Source organism: Chiloscyllium plagiosum, chromosome 5, assembly GCF_004010195.1.
Source record: "Chiloscyllium plagiosum isolate BGI_BamShark_2017 chromosome 5, ASM401019v2, whole genome shotgun sequence".
NCBI lineage: Eukaryota > Metazoa > Chordata > Chondrichthyes > Orectolobiformes > Hemiscylliidae > Chiloscyllium > Chiloscyllium plagiosum.
This window is the reverse complement of record NC_057714.1, coordinates 74874591-74882334: the sequence shown is the minus strand read 5'-3', so window position 1 is coordinate 74882334 and position 7744 is coordinate 74874591.

Below are 7744 nucleotides of genomic sequence, written 5' to 3'. Positions count from 1 at the left end.
GTATGTTGAATATTCAATTTTGTTCAGTAGCATCGCAAAGGTTCGTTATTTGACAAGTTGCTTAACTTCCACTTCTGTTATCTGTCTTCCTGTTCAAGATTGCACCAGTTAGTATTCAGATGCATTTAAAATATACAAAACAAATTTGTTAAAGAAGTTTTATTTAAAATCATTTACACAAACAAAAAGAAAGTCACTTTTTAAACTATCATTATTGATTCTTCATCACTCCTTTTGCCAGACTGTGTCTGAAAGTATAGTGCAATGCAGAAAAAAAAACACACTAATCTTCTGCTGCAATTTTGTTCTGACTAATGTTAACTTCCTCTACAGGTGCATTTTGGTGGCAAATTGTTCCCAGAATACTGAACTTTTCTTTCAGTGCTTTATGGCTTAAAAGATAGGCCGATCTTTCAAAGAAAGCAGCCTATATTTTGAGTATTTTAAATTTTAAGAATTAAAAATTTGGAATTCTTGATGGGACAAATTGAAAGATACAGTGATATTCTGTATCCTTAGGAGAGGCAGAAAGTTCAGGAGGCAGTGGTGAGAAATACAGTGGAGGTCTCTCCTATGAGTATGACTTGAAGAAGATGGGTGTGGTGCAGGAAGAATTTCAATGACCTGATATATGTTATCAAGGCATAACACCAAATATTATTAACTGCTCCGTGCACCTCACCCATAACTCATACACATGTGCACACAGACAGCGTTTCTAACTATGATAACAACACAAGCAAAACCATACTGCAGAATGCTTACTGGCACTTTTCCTCTTTCTTGGGTAGGTGGAGCATTACAACAGACAGCAGTAAAGAACGGGAGGACAACTAAGCACACATGTTTTATCTCCTTCAAGCAGATTGTAGAGCAATGATACCACCACATGTGGTGCTAAAGGGTTTGATGAAGAGGATATCTGCAAAATGAATCACCTCTTCCTACTTTCATTTGAATTACAAACCTGCAGGAGGTGGTCAGTATGCTCTTCTGACTTCTTCCTCTCTCTTCACTAAAACCCAAAACTTCTCCTTTTCATGTATAATATCCGAGAACTAGATGTTTCCCAATCAATGGTGTGGGTCTTACTATGACTGGGTTGGTAATCCAGAGACATAGGCTATTCCTCAGGGGACATGGGATTGAATCACACTAAGACAGACAGCAAAATTCAAATTCAATTAATAAATCTGGAATTAAAAGCTGGTGACTATAAACCCATTGTTGATTGTCATGAAACCTAATAGGTTCACTAATGTTCTTCAGACAAGGAAACTCTTCCATCCCCACTTGGTCTGGCCTACTTGTGACTCCAGATCCAGAGCAAAGTGATAACATGACCCTTAAACATCCTCTGACATGTCCTAGCAATCCATTCAGTTGTATCAAATTGCTGCATAGTCTGATCAAAGGAACAAAACTAATCAGACCAGACCACCTAGCATTGATCAAGATACCGTCAACTCTGAAAAACTTTGTTTACTCATATCTGGGGTTTTGTGCCAAAATTCAGAACACTATCCCACAGGTTAGTCAAACAATTACCTAACATATTCATAGCCACTGTTCATACATTACAGAGAATATTCTAAACCACCACCTTCATCATCTCAGGACAGGACAGATCCACAAACACGGCAGCATGGCAGCATATAGTCAGGAGGGAGTTGCCCTGGGAGATGTCAACATTGACTGCTGACCTCATGGCATCAGCTCAAACATGGGCAAGGAATTCTTTTGTTGATTATTATATACCACCCCCTGTCAGCTGAGGAATCCTACTGTTCAAAGATTGACACTACCTGAATCACAAAATCATAGAATCTTAGAACACCTACAGTGTGGAAGCAGGTCATTCAGCACATTGAGTCCCCACTGATCCTCTGAAAAACATCCCACTCAGATCCATTCTACCCCTGTAACCCTGCACTTCCCCATCGCTAATCCACCTAACCTACACATCTTTGGACTGTGAGAGGAAACCGTATCATCTGGAGGAAACCCATGCAGACACAGGGAGAACTTGCAAAGTCCACACATCCAAGGGTGGAATCAAACCTAGATTCCTGGTGCTATGAGGCAGTAGTGCTAACCACTGAGCCACCTAGCCAGCCCTTTGTGGAGGAAGGAAGCACTTAGGGTAGCAAGGGCAAAGAATGTACTGTACTCTGGGTCAAGGATTTTAATGTCTATCACCAATGGTGGTTCAGCAGCAGCACCACTACTGACCAAGCTAGGCTGATCCTAAAAAGGATATATCTCTGAGACTGGATCTACAGTTACCTGTAATAGAACTAACAAGACAGAAAATTGTACTTTACCCTTGTCCTCACCAATCTACCTGTGGCAGATGCATGTGTCTGTGACACTTGGAAGGATTGACCACTGCTCAGTCTTTGTGAAGGTGAAGCCCTGCCTTCACACTGAAGATACCCTTCATTGTGTGGCATGGCATGACCACTGTGTAAAATTTTAAACTTAAGACTGGACATCCATGAGGTTGTGGACCTATCAGCAGAACTGTATTCAATCATAATCTGTAACCCGCAATCTGCCCAGGATATTCCCTCATTTGATCAGTATCATCAAGCCAGCAGATCCACTCTGGTTCAATGAGGAATGCACAAGGGCATGCCAAGAGGCTCTCCACTTGCATGTGGTTGTCTGCTGGCACTTCCCTTGAGGTAAAGGAAAACCTGGAGGGATATTGAAACTTGTTCTGAAGAAATGTCACTGGACTTGAAACATTAACCCTGCTTTCTGTTTGGAGATGCTGCAAGATCTGATGAATTTCTCCAGCAATTTCCTTTTTTAGTTGAGATGTTGAAGTGCCCGGTTCCCTCTGCACCCATGGGTATAATGCAGGTTTGCATGCATATTTGACAGCCAGTGACTGTTCTGCTGGATCTGGGTCTCCAAAACAGTCACTACCCTTTCTATGAAGGCAGCCAAGTGCTCTCACACTGATAGCACTGGTGCAGGAACTGGATTATAAGGAGCAGGTGGCGATGAAGCAGTGGGGAGGCTGCCCCTTTTTCTTCTGCTGTGTGTGCCGCAGCTGCTGCCATATATATTCCTATATTTACACAATCTCTCACTCTGACTTACATCTGAGAATAGTAGACTGGAGGCATCCTCACTGGCTTCCTCATGGGCTGATAGTATATCTTATGCAATCCTACACAAAGACAGGAAGACTGGGTCATTAAAAACACTGGAGTGATTATAGTTGGTCATACTATACACTTTAATTAATTTTTCTATTTTAATGTCAGGAAGTTCTTTGATGATGAAGAGTCAAAATGTGCTCCATGATATGGGGCTAAACAAGATGAATAATAAAATCTCAAAGCAACTGTGAGTATCTCCTTGGCATCAAACATATACTAAACAATCCAGTTACACAGAGCTGGATTTTCTTTTCAATTTTGAAGTGGGCACTTACATAGTCAATTTTTTTTGTACTTTTCTTATCTTGGAATTGGAAAGCATACTGAAAGAATGGGCTTAGACATTTAATGACAAGAAATTGTTGGCTTAAGTGCTTGAAGAATGGATGTTGATATAGGGTATGTTGCAAGCAAGATTGCCTTTCTGGTTTTATGTTTTGGCAGACTTTTAGTTCAGAAGATTTTGTTGCTGAGGGACTCTTATTGTGAGATAGGGAAGTATGAATAAGGAGCAGTAATTAGCAGGGGAGCTTTACTGCAGCTGTATAGTGTGTTAGTGAGACCACATTGGAAGCATAGCGTACAGTTTTGATTGTCTGATTTGAAACAATATATAATTACTTCAGAACCAATTCAAATTAGGTTGCCTTGGATGAAGGGCTTATCTGTGAATGAAGGTTGAATAGGATGCACTTAAACCCATTAGTGTTTAGAAGATGCAGAAATTATTTTATTGAAATGTACATAATATTGAGGGGAAACAAACAGGACCCGAAAATGTTGGAGGAAGTGAATGAAAACAAACTCAGCAGATCTGGCAGCATCTGTGGAGAGAAAGCAGAGTTAATGTTTTGGGTTATGTGATCAGTCTTCAGAACATCATGATCTTAAGGGGATGAGATGGGGTGGATACCATTTAGATGTTTCCTCTTAGATTCATAGAGTCATACAACATGGAAACAGACCCTTCGGGTCCAAACAGTCTATGCTGAAAACTAAGTTTGTTCCACCTGCCTACTCCCAGCCCAAAAGCTTTGCTATTCACGTATTTAACTAAATGTCTTTTAAATATTATACCCGCATCCACCACTTTCTCAGGAAGTTCATTCCCAACATGAACCACCCTTTGTGTAAAACATTTGCCTCTTATGCCCTTTTTAAATCTCTCTCTTCTTACCTTAAAAATTTGCTCCCAGTTTTGAAATCCCCAACCTAGGGAAAAGGCAACTACCATTAACTCTATCTACCTCTCATCATTTTATAAACTTCGATCAAATTGCCTCTCCACCTCCTACGCTCCAGTGCAAAAAGTCCCAGCCTATCCAGCCTTTCTTTATAACTCAATCCCCGGAAACATCCTGGTAAATCTCTTCTGAACCCTCTCCAACTTGATAATATCCTTCCTATAACTGGGTGACCGGACCTGGACACAAGTATTCTAGAAAAGACCTCACCAATATCCTGTACAACCTCATCATGACTTCTTAACTCCTATACTCAAAAGATTGAGCAATGAAGGCAAGCACGCCAAACATCTTTTAACCACCCTGTCTACATGTGCACCAACTTTAAAGAACTGTGTACCTGCACCCCTAGGCCCTCTGTTATACAACATTATCGAAGGCCAACTATTAATTGTGTAAGCCCTACCCTTGTTTGTTTTACCAAAATATTCTCAACTAGAAGCTCAAAATCTTTATTCATCCATGGTTCCTTAATCTTACCAGCCTTACCCTTCACTCTAACAGGAATAAAATGCCTCTGAACACTTATCATCACATTCTTGAACACCTCCCACAGTCTGCTCCAATCAACGTTTGCAAGTTCTTGTGTCATACCGGTAAAATTTGCCTTACTCCAATTAAAAACTTTAACTTTTATGGAAGGCTTATCCTTTCTTATAACCATTTTGAAACTAATAGAATTATGATCACTAGACCCAAAGTGTCCTCCCACTTTTACTTCAGTTACCTGCCCTGCCTTTTTGTCCAAAAGAAGGTCGAATTTTGTTCCTTCCCTAGTAGGAGCATCCCTCATAATGATAAAGAAACTTTTCTTGAACACATTTGACAAATTCTTCACATCAAAACCTTTGATACTATGGTAGCCCCAGTCAATGTCTGGAAAATTAAAATCTCCCATTATTATAACTTTATTATGCTTACATATATCTGAGATCTACCGACATATTTGTGTCTCAGTATCCCTCTTATTATTGAGGGACCTATAGTACAATCGCATCAAAGTGATCTTTCCTTTCTTATTTGTAATTTCTACCCATATATTTTCACTGGATGATTTTTCAGAATTATCTTCCCTAATTACGGCATTAATGTATTCCTTTATGAAAAACACCAACCCTTTTCCTTTCATGCCTCCTTTTCTATCCTTCGTATGGCATCTGAAACCCGAACATTGAGCTTCCAGTCTTGTCCATCTCTCAGCCAAGTTTCTGTAATAGTTTTGACATTCCAATCCCATGTCCTTAAACATGCCCTGAGTTCACCAGCCTTACCTGTAAAACACTTTGCATTGAAATAAATGCAATTTGGATTTTTAGAATTACCACATACTCTGACTCTCTCTTGTCTTTCTTTTCTAACTGATGTGTTCTCCTCACATTCAGAACCTTACCCATCAATCCCTCTGCTTACACTGCTACTTAGAATTCCATAAGCCCCCTCTCTATCCTTATAAAGTCTCCCTTAATGGAATGAGCAAATCTCCCTGCTAAGATTTGGTCCCTTTCCAGTTTAGGTTAGATCCATCCTTTATAAACAATTATTTTCAGTCCCAATTGTCCAAAAACCTGAATCCCTAAACAATACATTAGCTCTTCAGCCATTAATTTATCTCCTTTAACGTTTTGTTCCTTTTCTTGTTTGAATTTGGAATTGGGAGTAAACCTGAAATTACTAATTTTAAGGATTTTTAAAAATCTTCTAACAAACCTCTTAAATTCACTCTGTACTGCTTTCATCTTTTTCTGAAAAATATCATTCCTCCCAATGTGTACAATAATTACTGGCTTCTCAATCTCACCTTTCACACTATGCTTGAAACATATAGAGACAGCCTTAATCCTATGAGCAAAGTGTTTACTCTCACCAGACCACAGAATTTTCTTCCTCAGAAAGTAGTGAAGACTATGTCTTATTTATTCAAAGCTGAGCTACATAGATTGCTGAGAGACAAGTGATTATGGGGTGTGGACAGAAAAGTTGAATCAAGAACAAAATCAGATTAGCCATGATCTTCCTAATGGTGGATCATGCTCAAACAGCCAAATGGTATACCCCTGCTCATAAGTTTTATGTTCCCATATGGATCAATTCTACTTTTTCAGAAATTAAACAAAAATAATTTAAGAGAGCTTCACTGAAGTATGTGAACCGGTCTATGAGGAAAAGAAGCAGGAATAGTATTTATTTGCTCTTTCATTGCTTTGCACAATGAATTTTTCTGTTCCAAACCTTAATAGTTGATTCAAGAAACTTCCTCTAACTGAGTCATTGTCACCAGCTCAGTTTCTACACCTTCGAATCTAGTGGTTACACATGATCCAATCAACAGCTAAGAACATGTTACATCAGTGGTGGTTCAGTCTGCAGTTTGAAAGAGAGAAGGCAAAATCAGATGTAATGGTGTTACAATTAAATAAAGGTAATTATGAGGGCATGAGAGAGGAACTGACGAAAATAGACTGGAAGCAGAGCCTAGCAGAGAAGACAGTAGAGCAAAAATGGCAGGAGTTTGTGGGTAAAATTGAGGACACTGTACAGAGGTTCATCCCCAAGAAGAGAAAGATTATCCGGGGAGGGATTAGACAGCCATGGCTGACAAAGGAAGTCAGGAAATCTATCAAAGAAAAAGAGAGAGCCTATAAAGAGGCCAAGAGCACTGGGAAATCAGAAGATTGGGAAGGCTACAAAAACAAACAGAGGACAACAAAGAGAGAAATAAGGAAGGAGAGGAACAAATATGAAGGTAGGCTAGCCAGTAATATTAGAAATGATAGGAAAAGTTTCTTTCAATACATAAGAAACAAACGACAGGCAAAAGTAGACATTGGGCCACTTCAAACTGATGCGGGAAGGCTAGTGATGGGAGATAAGGAAATGGCTGGAGAACTTAATAAGTACTTTGCGTCAGTCTTCACAGTGGAAAACATGAGTAATATCCCAACAATTAAAGGGAGTCAGGGGGCAGAGTTGAGTATGGCTGCCATTACAAAAGAGAAAGTGCTAGAAAAGCTAAAAGGTCTTAAAATTGATAAATCTCCGGGTCCCGATGGGCTACATCCTAGAATTCTGAGGGAGGTGGCTGAGGAAATAGCAGAGGCATTGGTTGAGATCTTTCAAAAGTCACTGGAGTCAGGGAAAGTCCCAGATGATTGGACGATCGCTGTTGTAACCCCCTTGTTCAAGAAAGGATCAAGGCAAAAGATGGAAAATTATAGGCCAACCTCAGTTGTTGGTAAAATTCTAGAATCCATCATTAAGAATGAGGTTTCTAAATTCTTGGAAGAGCAAGGTCAGATTAGAACAAGTCAACATGGATTTAATAAGGGG